Source organism: Melospiza melodia, chromosome 1, assembly GCF_035770615.1.
Source record: "Melospiza melodia melodia isolate bMelMel2 chromosome 1, bMelMel2.pri, whole genome shotgun sequence".
NCBI classification, from domain to species: domain Eukaryota; kingdom Metazoa; phylum Chordata; class Aves; order Passeriformes; family Passerellidae; genus Melospiza; species Melospiza melodia.
In genome coordinates this window covers 98,686,180-98,704,848 of record NC_086194.1, presented here as the reverse complement: position 1 = coordinate 98,704,848, position 18,669 = coordinate 98,686,180, and positions in this window count along the sequence as shown.

Here is an 18,669-nt window from a genome sequence, read left to right as displayed (position 1 = left end):
GAACTCTGCACTACCTCTCATTTTACTTTGAAAAATCTGAATTCATCTCATGAAAATTTGAAAGGGTTGTCTGTTCTGGAGACTATGTATGTAGATAATCAACTCTCTGTATCACTCTACAGTCAGTTAGTTTTTGCTCTTCTTTCTTTTCCTAATCCTTCTTGTTCTCCATTCAAATATAGCCTATTTGCCTGTGAATAATCTCCGTTCTGTAGACTACAAAATGCTTGCTTCTTGTCCCCCTAAAACTACATGCATCTATAAATATTTATTTCTATTTCTGTGCTTTGGAGTTTCCACCCTGGACCAGAAAAGCGTGAATGGCCCATTTTAGAGAGCTACCAGAATTAGATGCTCCAGAAGACAGGAATCCCTCAGCACACAGGCAGAGTATAGGTCATCTGCTCCTCTCCTCCCTATTAAAACTTTGCAGGCCCTTTCTAGTGGTTAGGAAAGGGCATCAGTTCAGGAGGAAAATCTGAAAACCCTTTCTAACTTTCACATATACCCACTCTAGTAATGTGTATATATATATATATATATATATAAGCAACTCAAGTATGTTACTTCTATTCCATTTCTTCCAAAAATACATACTATGATTCTAGTATATAATGTCAAAGCTAAAGAGCAGAACATGGAATTATTTTAAACCTGTAATGACCTATATATTTTTAGACCTGTAATGACAACAGCTATTTCATTTTTCACAGGAAAATGCCATTGATCAACTTCAAATAAAACTCAAAGCTTCCTTCCCAGGGCTGATAAATTAGTATATTGGGTTGTTCTTACTCTTTGTCAAACAGGTTCTTACCTCCAGCCATAGGTCTTCTGTCATAAACATCATCCCACAGTGAATGAAATCAAAGATGACTATGGATGCCCCTGCACAGAAGATATATTTCTATCTGGGGCATTAGTGAAACACCAATTCCTACATTTTCTACTAGTTTATAGATAATCTGTTTTTGTATGTTGTTCTTTGTAGTTTCTATATTAATAATATTTTTTATGAACATTTGGCTGCAGAGAAGGGAGTAAACCTTATTAGAGGAAATTGTGATTACTCTGCCTATGGGGGGGACTTTGAGTAGTTTTGGGAAGAGCTTTTCAGATGGCAGGCAAGGTGGGAGGAATGAGAATTGAGCCAAGAAAAAAATATTCAGACAGATACATGGAAAAAATTTGCCAAGTCACAAAAGTACATTTATGTTTCTGATAACAATATTACAAATATCTCTGAGAAGTCGGTCACTTTCTACCTCTTATGAGTTGTAGATTACTGGATATTTTTCAAGTTTGGTTTTTTGTGTGTGCTTGTTTATTTGGGATTTTTATGGCAAATTTTGTTGTTTTTCTTTTTTAAGGAAACTCTCTAAAACACCAGAAACAGGTTGCTGTCTAGAATCTTCAGCTTTCAATGGTTTTCTTCAGTCATCCTTGGACCCCAATTGCATGGATTGGAAAATAGAAAAAAAGAGTGCTAGACCTGATTTGATCCTTTTAAAAATGCAATTATACTTCCTTATTTGAGGGATTTCTTGTAGAGTGATTGAGGCCTTGGAAGAAATATATATGTGCAAGAGGAGGCTGAGGTTTTTGACCTGAATATGTAGCTTCTGAGAAATAGACTGGTAGCTACCTGTCTTGTTATTAAAAATATGAAGAATAGCTTTGCTCAGTTGATAGTTCTAACATTAAACTCACATGAGCTTTTTAAAAAAAATCATTACTTCACAGTTTAAACTTGCACTTTGAAAACAATATTACTGAGAAATTCTGTATTGGTATAAGTATACTTACAGCATATATGTATGAATTTACACTTTCCTGTGTAACTGTCAAGAACAGAGAAACATTTATCCTGAATATTGAACCAATAGATTTTCTTAACTCAAAGAATGAATAAAGGAATTCCTGTACATAATTGCCTACTGTCCTTGTGTATGGACTTAAGGTTTATGTACTTATCTATGTAATATTTATTAATGAATTAAATGTTGTTGTTCATGACCAAAAAGGGTAGATCTTAGCAAACGCACAACATTTAGCTGTACTGAGTTGCTCCAACACTGATCTGCAGATAAACAGTGGTCTTTTATCTCTTAAAAAGACATACATGGTTAAATTGAAGATGTATTTCTCATTGGCCTGTTTTAATAATTAATGATGGGAAAAAGCATACAAATATATAAAATTAACTTCTGATTTAAATTAGTCTTACTTTTAATTTTTCAGATTCAGAAGTTTCTTGGATGCCTCTGCTTTCTTTTTATTACCCTATTTATCCACTCTTGTTCAGTTGCCTATCAAATTTTATGAAGAAAATTTTCTAAAAGGTTGAATTTCTAAAGCTACTTTCATATTTCCAACCTCTAATTGCAAAACAGAAAAGTGATTTCATTGGTTTCATTTGGTCATACTCAGTGGGGACACATAGAATCCAATTGGTGGTCATCGTCATAAATGTGGAGCTCTTCCTTATTTTTTCTTTGTTCTTGCTCCATCTTCCTTGTCCTTTAGGTTTATTTCTTAAATATTTTTCTCTCATTCACTGTTTTAAGTTTTTTTGTTTTGTTCCTTTTCATCCATGTTAATTCATTCGTTATTTTTATCCATCTTCATGCAATATATGATGTCCTTCATTATCTTCTGAATTATCTACCTTTTATTTCAGACAGCTTTTGTTTTCCTATCTCTTTTTGACTGCTGCTTGACAGAGACTGCCATGACCATTTAATGCTCCCTTCAGCTGGCACTTGACCGCGGCAGCACTCACGCCAAACCACCATATGCGAGAGAGATTCAAGCTAGGCTAAGATTGTCAGCTGTTATTTTCCTCATCATCCAAACAGTTTTCCAAAATTGTCCTTTCCTCTAGCTAGTTCCAAAATTTTTGGGCTGAAGTGTTTTCTAGAGCTTTCGATGCACAGTCTCAAACTAATGCATGGCTTCCTTATATTTATTTCTCAAAGGGAAAGAAAAGAGGAGCTAAACCAGAGAGGACTAGTAGACCTAGCCCTTTTAGGATTTTTTGTTTGTTTGCAAGGAGAGGGGACTGAGACTTGGCCAGGGTCTGGGAGTCATGTCTGTTGGCTGCTATTGCTCCTTGGGACTCAACCAAGGAATCTGACACCGCTGTAGCTTTAGCAAGTCTGTTGCGTATGTTGGAAGAGAGATGGTTGAAATGTTGTCAGCGCTCAGAACTTATTCCAAAAGTCGGACAGAACATTTGAGCCACTGTTTGTAATGAAAACTTCATCGTTCATGGCTCAGCTCCACACTATGCTTGACATAATCTTTTTGTTTGCCTAGTAGAAGGCAGTATAATCTCCACAAAATCTGAATTCAGGTTGAAATTTTAGAGGAAACAGCAGCAATCTCAGAATTGAGTTAAATTTTCAAGCTCAGCCAATTAAACAAAAACACCTATAGGGCATACTGGCAAATAACTCTTCTTGTGTATAACAGGTTCATGAGGAAAATGTGTTCATGTAGTTTAACATAATTGTTTTTGATGGAGATAGAAAATACAAGAATGAAGATTTCTACTGGTTCACACACAGAAAATCTTTACTTTTCACTGAAGTGGGAGTTGGTCATTGTTCCTTATTTTACCTAGACCAATTTGTTTTGTCTATAGAGTGCTTTTTGGGAAAATCAAACAACTAATATTTCTTTTGTTGAAAGCATTTTACTTCACTTAAACTGGAAATTATGAATTTTATTTTTGAGAATGCAAATATACATATATGTATATGTATATTTGTATATGTATATACATATACAAATATATACAATATATGTAAAGTCTTTTACAAAATCAAATTAAGCCACTGAAGTGCAAAACAAGACAAAACAACAAAAAAAAAAATCTAGTTGCTGAAATTGGTGATTTTGTTGGTTTGTAGCCACAAATTGACTTGCTCTCAATTCCTGTGCTCTTTCCAAATCCTCGTTGATTTGAATCCTAACGAAAGAAGGAAGCAAGGAAGAGGCAAGTCAAGGATGACATGGGCAACCATAACACCATGCTGATCTTATAGTGCAGAACTTCCTTGTGAACTTTGAAAAAAACAGAACAAAATGCATCTTTTTCTTAAATAAAAAGTTTGTTTGGTTTTTTTTTTTCACTTCACAATGTAAAAAAATTAAGAATCTTTTATTTGTGTAATAGTGATAAAGAAGATAACTAAAGTCCAATATTGAGCTCACTAAAACAGAGGAAAATCATGCTGGATTTTCTCCTAATACGTCACAATCAGGAGCTCAGTATCAATCAGTATCTCCAAAATTAATTGGAATTTGTATTTATAAATAATATTTTGAGGAGGGTCATTGATCTAGGCTATTTGAACATATTGAAATGTATGATTACTGGTGTAGTTTCTGTATTCAAAGCAATTTTGGAAGTTGCATTGATTTTAAATAAAATGAAGATAAAATAGCCACAGCCATCCTCACACCTGTGTGTGTGCTTGTCATTTAGCTGCCTGTAGGCGGCCTCTTGTTTACAAATTATTTGTGATTACGGATTATGCTCTTAAGCATGCCTGAAGTATCTTTTAAGGCTCCTACATGTTTATTCTGTTTCCAGCTTTTCCTTTTTGCTGCTGAGTTACAGGGGATAGCCCTACATGTGCCCGATCACTGTGGAAGCAGTGCATAAAAAGAGTTCATAAGGGCAATGCATTTAACAGTGTTGGACTATATCCTTGAATACCTCTGATTGATAATTGAGAGATAATAAGCAAATGCTTTTAATAGGTGAGTAATTTAAAAGATGTAGCTATCTTTTAACTAGCCACTGTATTATCATTATTTTAAAATATTTGAAACCATCTCCACATGCCCGTGTACTTTTACAGGAATTGCTGGTGAAATAAAATTTGGCAAGACTGCTTGAAAACAATCCCTTTGGACTTCAAATTCTATGGCATTTTTCTACTGCTCTTCTGATTAAGGTCAATCAGATTTCTGACATTGACCTCTGCGAAAGAAAGAGATCTGGCCTTTTATAAATCATTCCTGCCTCTGCTGAGATAGTCTTATTTGGAATAAAAAGCTACCATATTCTTAAGCTCAAAGGACACATGCTAATTTTGAGTAGAGGAATTCAAACTAAAATAGGAATACAGAGATCTTTAGACTGGAAAGGGCAAGCCCAGAGGCAAATGAGAAGGCATGATTGCTAAAATTGCGGTATCAGTTTAACTAAAAGGAATTTCCATTTACTTGAATGCCTGTGCTGTAATGTCTGGTATTACGAGGCATTTCATAAAAGGCTGCTGCTAAACTAAAAATTCTCTGTTAAAATTACTAGGAAACAGCATTTCTGTGATGAAATACATCCTAAAAATATTGACAAGAATAAATCCACACCATTCTTTTGGAAAATACCAAGCCTTTATCTTGGAAATTAGCATTCACTGAAGAAAAAGAGAGGCAAATGAAACTGTTAAAAATGTTTTCCAAATGCACAATGCTTGCACATAAAATTCCTCTTCTGTTGAAGCAGATCTTGTTTTATCTACTTTGAAACAATGCTCAGCATAACTGCCAGTAATAAAATAATATTTCCAATATCAGCTCTTTAACACTCAACTTGAGTGATAAGCAAATTCCAGAACCTTCAAGTACTTTTTAAAGGGTTGCACAACTTGAGAAGGTTTTTTAAAGCTCAAATTAAAAGTGGATCAATTAAGTGAAATAAATAGCCATTAATTTCTCAAATTTATAGTCATTTCACTTTTTTCATTAATCATGATTTTAGGCATGATATTCTTGTTGTTTCTTTTGTAGTTCCTTCCAATGACAGAAAACGTATATGTCTACTTCTATAAGGTGCCCTTTGAAATCCATACCATTTAAGTGCCTTTTCTGATCTACTTCCCCTTCTATTAATTTGTAAGCTGGCAGTGTTAAATGTACTGAAAAAACCCCAAAACAATAAAACAAACAAATAGCAACAACAACAACCCTCTCCCCCCACCCACCCCCTCCCCCAAAATAAAACTCCTATATGTTTCAGTAACATTTCTGCCGTTGTGCTTCCTTTAGCAATTCTTAGTAGATATTTATTCACTTCCTGCTCCAAGCCATTGTGGGCCCTTACCATTTGCTATGTTTACTTTGGGGATGGCTATAACTCAAGTTAAGACAGGTTGTTTAATCTTTGTGTTATCAGTAAAAGCTTGTAGAATATTTTTAGGCACACTCTTTTTTGGAAGCCATTAGGCAAATATCCTACCAAATATTTAAGTACAGGTATTTTCTAAGCATTTTTAAAGGCAAGCCCACATGAAGAGGAATGCAAATTATGCCCTTCTAGAAACCAAAATATATCTCTCAAGAGCAAAATAAGAACTTTTCTAGCTAAAGTTTAACTTTTTTGTTGCTTCCTAGGCAGTTGAGGCAAAATGGGGAGGGCCTTGCTAAGTTCCTTTCTTAGGGGAGGTTGAGTATGGTAGTGAGATAAATTTATTTATTTTCTCTTTTCATAGGGAATACTCACAGTTTTGGCTCTCTTGAGCAGTTTCCTTGCTAAGGAGCCAAAGTTGTTTTTCAGTCTGTCCAGGATCACAGAATCTCTGCCTATGCTTCCCCCATCTGCTGGTAACCCTCTGGTTTTCCATCAATACTTGCTTGAAATAAGATTTACTTGGCTGTTGCTAACCTGCGTTAACTAATTACTACCTTCTGCTTTTCATCAAAGTATTCTCCAGACATTTGATTTGATGCCTCCTAAATCCATCTCAGTGGAATGAATTTAGACTATAGAGTATTCAGAAAAATATTTATGCATGAGATTGGAGGGCAATAACCTCAAAGTACATGGAAATGGCCCAGGGCTGTGAGCAGGAGAGGTAAACACTTAATCCAGATCAGTTTATGTCTGAGGAAGACATAAACTTTCTGGTTTTGCCAGGCTCCAAAAGTCATCTTAATCAATCTGTGAACCAACGAAGCATCTATTTTCCCTGGGTTAATTAGCATTTGTTCAGACCTTCCCATGTGGTCCAGTGACTGAACAATGGATTCTTTTGTTCCAGCTCTCCTCTTTACAAAGAATATTTAATTACTTCTCCCAGTTAACCAACATGACATTTAATTTTAGAGAAGTTTTCAACTGCCCACAGATGAAGAATAATCTTGCTGGCAGATACCAAGAAGCTTCAGCATAGGAAAGCTTAATAGACTGTAATATATTATAGCTGAAATTGTGAGAATTGTGAAAATTGGTTATATGGTATTCAGTCTCCTATGCCTGGTGAAGTGTTTAATAGCTGGAGAGTTAGAAGGGTTAGGTTTACTTTTGTCTGTGTGTTAAAGTACAACTTCATGAAAAGCTGTGCCAGGACTTCTGGAGTTCTACGTGTATTGAGAATTAAAATCGTTGCTGTTGTGCATCACAAGCTACATTTTAATTTTTGTGGTAGTGAAGTCATAAGTATTACATATTAAAGGCTTATTTTTAGTGATGCACTGAAAGAATGCTGTGTCTAGAACGAATTTTGGGGTTGTTTTTGGTTTTTTTTTTTCTTATAAATTAAAAAGAGGCAATAGTCCTGGCCTCAAAATACTTGAGCTGTGTACTTTGATAGTGTATGTCATCATTCCTCTTCAAAACAGCTGGAGAAGACTTATGAACATTTTCTGCCCCCTGGTTTCCTAAAATTGCTTTCATAGTTTGCCAGCAGTGAAAGAAATGGATGAGACAATGGAAGTTCTAAAAGAGCAGTAATATTTTACAGCCTCTCATCCTTGAGTAAGGTCTTAACATGACAGAGGTAATGAGAACCACTTTGATCTTATTAGTAATCTGAATACAAACAGCATTCAGAGTTTTCATGGTTTTTATTAAATTATTTTTATGCACAAGTATCAAATAAGGAAGGGTTAGATGACTGTGTCGTTGAAAGTAATGTCTTTAATAAAAACAGATCCTCTCTTTAATAACATTGGTCTCATGCACATTTATTTATGGTTTCTGTAAAGGTACACATCAGATCTGAAAAGAAAAATAAAATCCTTGTTCATAACTGCAATTCTGTTCATTTATCAGCAAAACTGAAAATAAGTGGAAGTCGGGATTTCATGGGACAAAACCCCCCACCTGATATCAGTTGAAAACATTTTGAAAGGATCATTATTTTTAAGTGCTTACCTCAAACTCATGTTGCAACACTACCAAGGGGAAAGAAGAGTGTGATAGCACTGTTTCTATCGTAAATTAGTATCCAGCCTGCAGCTGTGTAGCTCATTAAAAACTGTGTCATTTAGGGATATTTTGAAAACACAGAGGTCCATTAAAGAGACTGGCAGTGTATGGTTGTCAAACAGACATGCAATTATTGTCATAATATTGCCATCAATTGGATGGGAGAAATTACACGATGAACTGAGAAGCTGTTTTATATCCTTTTGAGATTTTCCAGCACAGTTTTTCCTTTATTTAGGCCATCCATCACCCATCTTTGAATATAAGGACTCAGAATGTTTACTGGGAGCCTTTGTGAGTACTAATTGAAACTTCTTCACTCTGACTTCTGAGGGCTACAATATTTTCCTCCTGCTTTCATACTGCCAATCTACAGAGATTTATATTTCCATGTCCCTATGACAGAGATTAGCTTCTGGTTGTCCATTAAAAATCTGGCAACATCATTTCTTGACATCCACATTACTGTTCAGAGATGTTCCCTTATCAGGCTTGGGTTGTTGGGGATTACTGAAGGTGGGAATCTCATTTCTTCCCTCCATGGCAGTGACAAAGTGCACACAATGTCAAACTCTCACCGCCAAACTTTGTGGCTGCAGTTCACGTTGTCCATGTGTTTTAGCTCTATACTGGTGTGATTATTTTCAAGAGTCAGTAAAGTCCAAGATTGAGTAAAGCTTGTTAATTCTGCTCAGGTCTCAGCTACAGCTGCCTGAGCTGCTGCTACCCACTTGGCAGTGTGGCTGCCGTCTGTGTACATGGCTTGAAGGCAAGTCCTCCTCTGTGGTTTTTCCAGGGTTCCCTTCCCTGGCCAGCTTCTGCCTCTGATCACTGAGGAAGCTGAGGTGTACTTTAATACACCTTTGCTTCTCTCGTTTCCTTCTCATTATAAACTGTGCCCCACAGTAAACAAAACCTCAAGGGACACCCAACCAAATTCTGCTTTGCAAGGTTTAGGAGGCACTTGTATCTGAGGAGGTTGGGATGGCTCAGGGGTAGGGACAAAAGCTGCTGCTCCTCATAAGACTTGTTTTATCCTTCACCAGCTTCACTGCCTTTCTTTGGAAGAACTCCAGCTCCCCTTTTTGCAGCAAGGGGCCCAGAACTGAACATAAGTTTCAATGTGCAGCCTCACCAGTGCCGAGACCAGGGGAATGATCACTGCCCTGGTCCTCCTGGCCACACTATTGCTGATACTCCATTCACCACCACTCTCTTGGCCCAACCATCCAGCCAGTTTTTTATCCAGTGAATAATAGAGCCACAGGAAGTCAGTTTTCCCAGGAGAATGCTGTCAAAAACAGTGTAAAAGTATTTAGTGAAAGTCAAAATCATAGATTTGATGTTCAATTCTGTTTTCAGATGTTTGACAACCTTAGTGAGCAGCTATTTGTAGTGTTGGTGTTGTAGATTAAATACAAAATATTCCAGAAAGCCTTGTTTATTTTGGTTAAAATAATTTGTCCATTCTATGTACACAAATTGGTAAAGGTCTTACTAGTGAAATTACTAGCATTCATTTCCTGCCTTCATATTTTTTTTTCACTTTGTAAGATGCTTTATGGAATTGGGACCTGACAGGAAAACTAGTTACCCATTTATCAAGTGCTGTGCGTTTTAGAGAAAGAAATGTGCCTGGGGAGTGAGGGGACAGGGAGAGAGAGTGACAGGGGTTAAATGGAAGCATATCACCCATCCAAAGGTCCCAATGATGTCTTGTTGCTCCCATCCATCTTGTCTTCTTAGAGGTGAGGGTCTCCTGATGTGGCTATGCCATGCCAGCACACGCCACCAGGCACAAAGAGTATGGAATTCCGTGGATAAATATACACTTCGGGCCAGGTGGGAACGCCCATGTGCCTCCCTTTCAGGGAGTCAGTTTGACACTGTCCCTTGCAACACTGGGGGTCTGTTCCATCACACTGCAGGGCTCTGGTGCAGGGTCTGGGGACCCCTTTGGGGACCCCTTTGATGGGCTGTGTCACCCCCTCTGGTGTGGATGAGCTTTCCTCTGGGAGAAAGGCCCGTCAGCTGGACTTCTCTTCACAGTTCTGATAAAATAGACAAAAGTTTACACCATAAACTATAATATTTCAGTCTCTGACAAGTGGAAATACCAATAAAAAAGTACCCAGAAAAAATAATGGGTCAAATTCAGTTTGTTTTTCTTTTCTTTTAATTGAGTCTTCTGAGAAGATCACTTAAGAATACTCACATAAAAAGCACTAATGTAATCATGGTGTGGCAGCCTTTTTTTAAACTAACAGCTCTTACTAAATGTAAAGGTATTCTATATATTAGACACAATAACAAAATCTGGAGAATAATCCATTTTGGCTAACATCAGACTTGAAGATAGAGTCTCACATTCTCTGTCTTGTGGTGTGTATTTTTCCATCTCAGCTTTTTGGAAAGGATCAATAGCTAAATTATTCTACTCTTTGTGCTCAAACCCAAGCCTGGAAAGGCTGAAATTTGAACTCTAGAATTCCCTTCTACTTGCACTTTGCTTGCATAAAGTTAGAGGATTTGGGTGCTGTGAGGCCTGCTGATTCTCAGTGTGCCTAAATAAGGGCACATTTTTCAAATCTGATTGCCCTCTGAAATTGTATTAAGACTGAAAAACATGGAAATTTAGGTAGAACTCTGGTCTTGAGGGGTGACCATTCCTTGATTAAGAACATTAAGGATACAAAAAAATACACCCACCAACTTTCAAAATTATGACTTGTGACACATTTGTCATTTGTCAGGCTCACGGCATCAATCAAGTCTTGCAGCCAGTGACTGGAATAATTATCTCATCCAGTGTTGGATTTAATTATTTTAAGAGACATTTTCAGGACACAAAAGAGATAAAATGTTTAAATCACAATGATATGGAAACAAAAACATTCACTATACAGTGTCCTTAAGATTTTGTCCTTTTTGTTCATAACAAACATTGACTTATATCACCTGTCATGCTACAGAGTCAATGATTACTAATGAACATAAATTGACTCTGTCATTTCCACTTGGGCCAGAAGTCTTTCTCTCTTTTCTTTTACTTGTTCTTCCTCTTTCTGCCAGCTGTATACGTTGTGTGAACACAGATTTTCAGTTCTGGAACTTCTGTTTTGCATATTGCCTGCTCCACTGATTTTTTCCATCCTTGAGTGGTCTCTATGTCCTGATATTTGAGTGTAGTATTTTGTATTTGAGCAGGCCTGCAGTGAACATTTGATGGCACATAGTGTTATGATGTCCTCTTGCACAAATGCTTCTAGCACCTTTCAAAAGGCATAAAGTCAATCTGTCCTACACAGCAAGCAAAAAATAGCAACTGTCTACACTTTGTTCCTATTTAGTAAACATCAGAGTAGATACTGTGCTTGGCTAAGGTGTGGATGAAATAAAATTTTTATAAAAGGGAATGATTGTTATAGTTGGGACATCATGTTATTGGAAATGGCGGGAATTTCTACCTTGTTGAAGAGAAACCTTAAGCAGGAAGAGAGCAGCAATCTGACTCAGTGCTCATTTGCCAGAAAGAAGTGGCAATATTTTCAGAGTGCGGAGACCGAATTGTTTTTTATTCCCATCTCTTGCTATATCAATATGAACTGAGGAGATTAAAAGGGATCTAACCTCAGTTTTTGAGATTAAAAGGAGAAACATTACTGGATTACACCTCCTGTCTTCTGCCTGGCATTTCTCTCCCTACTGGGGCCTGCTCCCACAATAATTATGTAAGTTTTCATTAAGATTGCTGCAGTTAGTATTGACAGTACTGAGGGAACAGTTTATCTGAGTACTCAGTCCAGGGGTGCACAGTGAGATCTGACAGAGCTGAATTTCAGATACAAGACCAAACTCACAGACCAAACTGGTCATGACTCGCCAAAAAATCACCTAATGGAGAAAAAAAGGAAATAAAAAGAATTTAGCTGTAGCAAAATTCTGACTTGAATCAAGAATGGTCTTATTTAAATGTGCCAGAGGAGGAGCTGAAACGTGCTGGATTGGCTGTCTTGGATATCTAAACAGTGACGACCTCTGAGGTTAGGGTGGTTTTTCTCTTCAATAAACTTCAGCATTAATAAAGTGGGATTTAATAATGCAGTGCTGGCTTATACTTATGACCCTCCGCCTTCTTTACTCTTTTGAGTTTTGTACATGTTTGCCATCTCGTTTTTCTTCCCACTTACCCCAGTATGGGATAGAATTATTGGGACTTCTGACTTCTTCTGCATCTTTTGCAGATTTTGATCAGTTTACTTGGATAAAAGAAAATATACTAATTTAGGTCTGTCATTATTTTAAAAGAACAGCTTAATTATATCTTTCCACGTTTATTTTGCAAGACTAATAAATCATATAATCTCAGGAAGAATTATTTATATATCAGTATTAGTACTCTCATATCATACTTGTTTCTACTTTAAAACCATCAGCAGTGCAAATTTCATTTTATCACACCACTCTGATTTCTAATGCCATTGAGTGCATTGAGTGCTTCCCACAGGGACTGATTTCATCAGAGGATTAGGTAAGAACCTGGTTTAAACAATATAGTTCCATTTTTACTTATCTGCTAATTAATAATATATGCTTAAAGAATCTTTATGGTTGCATTTTAACAACTTATTTTACACAAGTCAAAGACAAGCATGTGTACCAAAATTGCATTTTCTTAATAGTCATATTCCCATAAACTGGCCATTTGGAAACACGGATGTAGTATGGAAAATATTTTGCAACCTTAGTATAATAGTGTAATTCCCTACTATGAGTGGGAATGCAATAAATGCTGGGGTTTGGTTCTGTTGTCCACTCTTGCTAGCGCAAGACCTCATAAACTCTCTTCAGAGGTTTGGGTGGCTAAAATCTAGCTACTGTCTCACCCTGAATATTATCTGCAAACATATGAAGAAACAGGAGACCCTGGCTTTCACTTTTGCAAGGCCAAACGAGCCCAGTCTTTGTGCACTTACCAAGGAAAACACACATAACTGGCAGTGATAAGGACAACAGAAAGAGAACATGAATTACATTGAGCAGCATTAGAGTGGAGGGCTCCTGCCGTGCTCACCAGTTACTTGTTCTTCACAGCTGCCTTCTCAGCTGGGGGCTCTAAATCAGCACTGTGAGAAGAGACAGAAATGACCACAATGTATTTCTTTATGGTGACAATTTTCTTCACAATGTAGAAAGGTAATTCTCATGTAACACCCCAGACTTCTGTTTTCCAATTGAGTTGTGCTTATTTTCCCCAATCACTGCATAAATTCAGTCAACTGATCTTGTCTTGACTCTGTTAGGAGTCTGATCTCTGAACAGCTTTACAGAAAATGACAAATGCAGAGACATTCATTGCAAAACTGATGTGTTTTGTTTTTACTCGGAAATGTTTTCTACTTCCCTCCCCTCTTGCACAGCATGCATTTAAATTATGCTTGGTCAAATTCTCAGCTGCCAGATGCAGGATGGGGGAGGGAAGCATCTCTGAAACTTATGTTAATCCAGTGCCAACTAGAAACTGTTTGGTCAGGGTAGATCCTAAGATCCTCTTCCCTGAAAGATCAAACAGAGACATGAGAGGCAGAATTTGGTCTCAACAAATATTAAATACTTACACAGTAGCTCTATCCATCTTAAGAAGTTACCTATATTTTTTCTGGTAATTCAGAAAAAGAGAGTATTTCTAGGACCTAATAATCTTTCATCTGAATTCCAGCAATCTACCTGAAATTAAATTAGTTATGCTTAATAAATTCTTCTTTTCTGTCACTGCCTACAATAGAAGGAGAGTTAGGGGTGAGCTCAAATGTAAAGGTCTAGGTTAGGTAACACAAATCTCTCCTGAGGCTCTCTTTACCTGGATGTTCATCCTTGACAGGAAAATCTTTGTAATTTAAACAATGGCCTTTCTGCTCTTTGTGTGAATGTTGATGCACTTTCTTTTGTTAATTGATAGATATTCATCTGCAGATACAACAGAACCTCCTCATAATGCCTTTCACAGATGTCAGTGCTCCAAAAGTGAGGGATGGGACACTGCTAAATAAACCCCCAGACTGTCCAATAAGTCTGTAGTCAAAATATTCTACATCAGACCATGGCATTTAAACAGTTAGGAAAGCCTTCTTGCTTTGTTTTAATGTCTTTAAGTGAAGGCTGATCACTTGGAGTTTTGTGGTAAAGGCTGGTAGTGTAGTCACAGGCTTTGAGGGGGTGTGGATATGTATATTTAAATTATACATATTTTAAAATAATTGATATTAAATCTTTCTTTGTAAATGCATCATTTACAGATATACAAAATTTTCATTAGCTACCAGATTTTTTTCCTTGTCTTCAACTTTTACTGGTTTTGTTCTTACATGCCTGGTATTATCTTGTGATGTGTACCTGACATTTATTTCAAAAAGATTTTGCCTAATCAGATATCTACCTCAACATCCTTGGAAGACACTTTTTGTGTAATCGAGGTCTCAGATTTTGCCCAGCAAATTGCTGGAAAAATACTTAAATACCCAATGTTTTAGATATGATTGAGTACCTCATTAACACCTTTTCCAAAAATGGTAGTGAGAGCAACTCCTACAATTTGTACCTTGGAAGAACTTCCACTTCCTATCAACCTATGGTGTGTTTTTCTTAGCAAATTAACTGATGATCCTTCCAGGAAAAGTCTCCATGGCTCTTTTTTGTTAATAGTGAAAAAGGATGAAAAGTACAAAGTGTGTGTATCAGCAATATGTAAGAAGCAGCAACGAGGGCATTAGAGGAGACCCTTGCTCCAGGATGAGCTTTCTTTATGTTACTGGATGCAATCTTTAGACCCAGATCTATCCAATAACTTTACTTTGGTAGACACTGGAAAGAACCAAGCAAAATCTGGTCCTGGTTTCACCAGGGATTTCCATTTAATTACATGACTGTCACACAGTCTGGTTTCTGATTTCCAGCCAAATCTTATGTAATTCTCCACACCTCACTGAGATAGCTCGTCAGTACAGCACAAATAGCTGTCCTTACAGTTATTGGAAATAAGGGGGAAAAAACAGTATATCAATAGTCTTGTAAGGCACACCCTCTAGACACCAAACATACTGAGAAAAGGAAAAACAAATCCCATGACGGTTTCAGGCCTTTTATAGCTTTATCTGTTATGGTTTGTGTGTTTGTCAGTATTTTCACCCTGAATTTTTTTCCCTATGGGGCTGGAACATACCATTTTATGTTTTCCTCAGTTTTCCTCATAGCCTGCTTGATTTCACTATTCAGAGCTCTTCACTTTTAGTCTGATGTAGGTAGATGAGAAGTGCCTCGCTGTGTAAAGAAGCCATATAGCCTGAGATTAAAATGCTCTGTTATGTGCCAGCAAAAAATTTCATATGCTCAAGATGCAGGCAAAAGGGAGGAGAGGACTCCTGACTGAGTTGAGCTGATAATGTCACGTACAGATGTACACGTGCCTGGCTTGAGGGGGCAGTTCTCATAGCATTTCTGTCTGAGGAGCTAGAGTAGAGAAACAATACAATAACTGTATCTGTACTAGTAATTTTTGTCAGATGTTAGCTATATGGGAATACATTTTTCCCATTTTAAAGAAATTAGGAGTGATACTTCACTGTAACAATGCAGTGTTTCTGAAGCTCAATCTGTTGCTGGACACTCCTGTGCATATGCCACTTTCCTCATATGCCACTTTCATGTGTACTATAGAAGTCAAAGAGTGGGTTCAGAATTCCTGGTGTTCTCTGTGCAAGGCTCCATTCAGTCTGGAGATGCTGCAAAAAGAAATTATTTGAGATTCCGTTTGTGGGAGCTAGAAGCTGGTGTGTGATGTGCATCCAAACTGATCCAAATTCTTGCGCTGCGGCTGAATCCTCACACAGCGGGGACTGATGAGAATATGAAATGTTTTCAAATCTGTTCTTTTTAAAAACTGTGGGAAAAGGGTGGAAGTTCACTTTAAATTAGAGTCGAGGGCATGGAGAAAGCCTTGTGAAATGGTACAGAAAGTGTCAGGAGGAGAGAGCTCCAGCACCCTGTGGAATCAGGAGAGCAACACAACACATCACGCTATCACCAAGAGGGAGGTCATAAGCCCCAGTAAAGAGGGGAGGGCACACATTCACACCCCTGTTCCAGCCTGTGCTTGTTGGGAGGAGTCCTTTCCCCCTCCCTGGACGGCTGCAGATCCGGCAGGACTGCCGGGAAGGAGCGCTGCTCCCTCCCACCCAGCCTCGCCTCCTCCGCTGCTGCGGCATCTCCACTACTCCGGGGTTTGCAGGGCTGAGCTACCCAGATGCTGTTTATTTTGCACAACGTGGAAGATAATTGCCTTCACGTAGAAGTACACAGAGAGATTTTGTGTATGCATCCGTGCGTGTGCATGCATGTGTGTGCGCGCGTGTGTGTGTGTAATATTTTAAGCTGTCTGGCACATTAATTTAGCCACCTGTCCTAGCCCCTTTCTGCTGCACAAATTAGATTGTCTCAAGGGAGCCTTTGCAGCTGATTGGGTCTGCCTCGTTACTAAGGCAACCCTTCTCCTCACTGCTATATGCTTTATAGCTCAGCTTCACCAGGCAAAAGATGGAAGAGAAAAAAAAAAATAAACGTGTTTCAGACCCTGGGGATACCAGTACTTAATAGATGCTCTTAGCAGACTTATTTATTCAGACAAGAACACTGTTTCTAAATGTGGAAGTGTGGTGAAGCAAGTAAAGTCAAATATATATGAAGGGGATGATAAGGACCAAATTAAAGGCTTTTACAAATGCTGTATGAATCTTAAATTAGCTATGCTGTGTTTAGTTGATGCAAAGGTATCATGACAGGATATATCAGCAGCTGTCCCTTTGAAGGTCACCCTTGATTAGGAAGAACAACAGAAACTCTTTATGCCAAAAAAAGCCACAAATGTAGGGAGGAGTCCTTATGTCAGACCGGCTATAGCCCAAATGATGTTTTATGATCATTTTTCAGAACAAAATTTTTAGTTTGTTCCTGCTTCCTGCTTTTAGGCGATTTGTATTGATTGAATACACCGCAGATATGGTGTGCATTTTATATGAAACAAGGCATGATTTCTTCTTTGAAGAAGCACTTCTTGATGTCATAATTTCTTCAGCAGCAAATCCAGGAACATGATAAGCAAAATAAACATGATTATGCTCAAGGATGGATAACTGATTAAGGTAATTATGTACACAAATAAGAAGCAGGGATGGATCTTTGAGCTGTAAGTTCTAACCTTTCCTGTGAGGACTTGTGTTCAAAGGTACAAATTTGTGTTTGCATGGGCACAGGGGATGTGCAGTCATAGTCTATGATGTACATGTTTATGTCGTCTTGTGGCCAGTCCATTAATTTTAGATAATCGCCTCTGTATTGCTACATTGAGGGGATCAGGGAAATGTTGTTTGGACACTCAAAAGTCTTTGTGTAGATAGGATTGCAGTGAAGACATTCCAAGGGTGTAGATTTGCTTATAGAGGGATTTAGATGCTTATATCTCAAGGAAAGGCTCATACATATTGCTCTTCATACAAACAAAAAAGAAGAGGTTCTCAAGGAAATACAGCAAGTTGGATTTTGGGGCTTAGGGCTTGTTTTTGGATCCTAATAAATAGCAAAAATCATAGAGTTATAAAATGCCTTGAAAGAGACCTAAAAGATCACCTAGTTCCAACCCTCCTGACAGGGGCAGGGACACCTTTTGCTAGACCAGGCTGCTCAGAGCCCCACCCAACCTGGTCTCAAACAAATCCAGGGATGGGACAAGCATAACTTATCTGGACAACCTGTTCTTGTTGTCACCACTTTCACTATAAAGAATTTCTTAATATCTAATCTAAACCATTGCTGCTTATCCTGTAAGAACATGATTTGTACATGGCCTTGTAAAAATTTCTTTCCATCTTTCTTGTAGCCACCCTTCAGGTATTGGAAGACCACATTTAGGTCACTTCTGAAGTCTTCTCTTTTCCAGACTGATCAATCCTAATTCACTCAGCCTTTTAAGAGAATCCACAGCCTTTTAAATTCCACTTTCTGTTGCCAGACCTGCTAGCATTCCAGACAACATCCAGCTCAAGGTAGGAGACCTGAAAAACCTCACTACATTTGACATGAGTCAAATTGAGGAGGCATACAATTTCAGGAGTTGATATCCTGTAGGACACATGATATGTACCTCCTCATGATTCCTTGAGAAGCAAGCTAATATTTTTATTTAATTTACAGTAATACAAGTGGTACTGATCATATGAAACTCAAATCTTGTTAAAAGTTAATTACAGAATTTGATGCCTTTCCATGCTACGCTGCACAGACGAAGGTCATTTCACTGTTTTGGAAGACCTTTCATTTCCAGTGCAAGTCAAAGTAAATAAAATGTTAGTGGATTCAAACTACTCCAATATTCATCTCTCAATTTACCACACTAA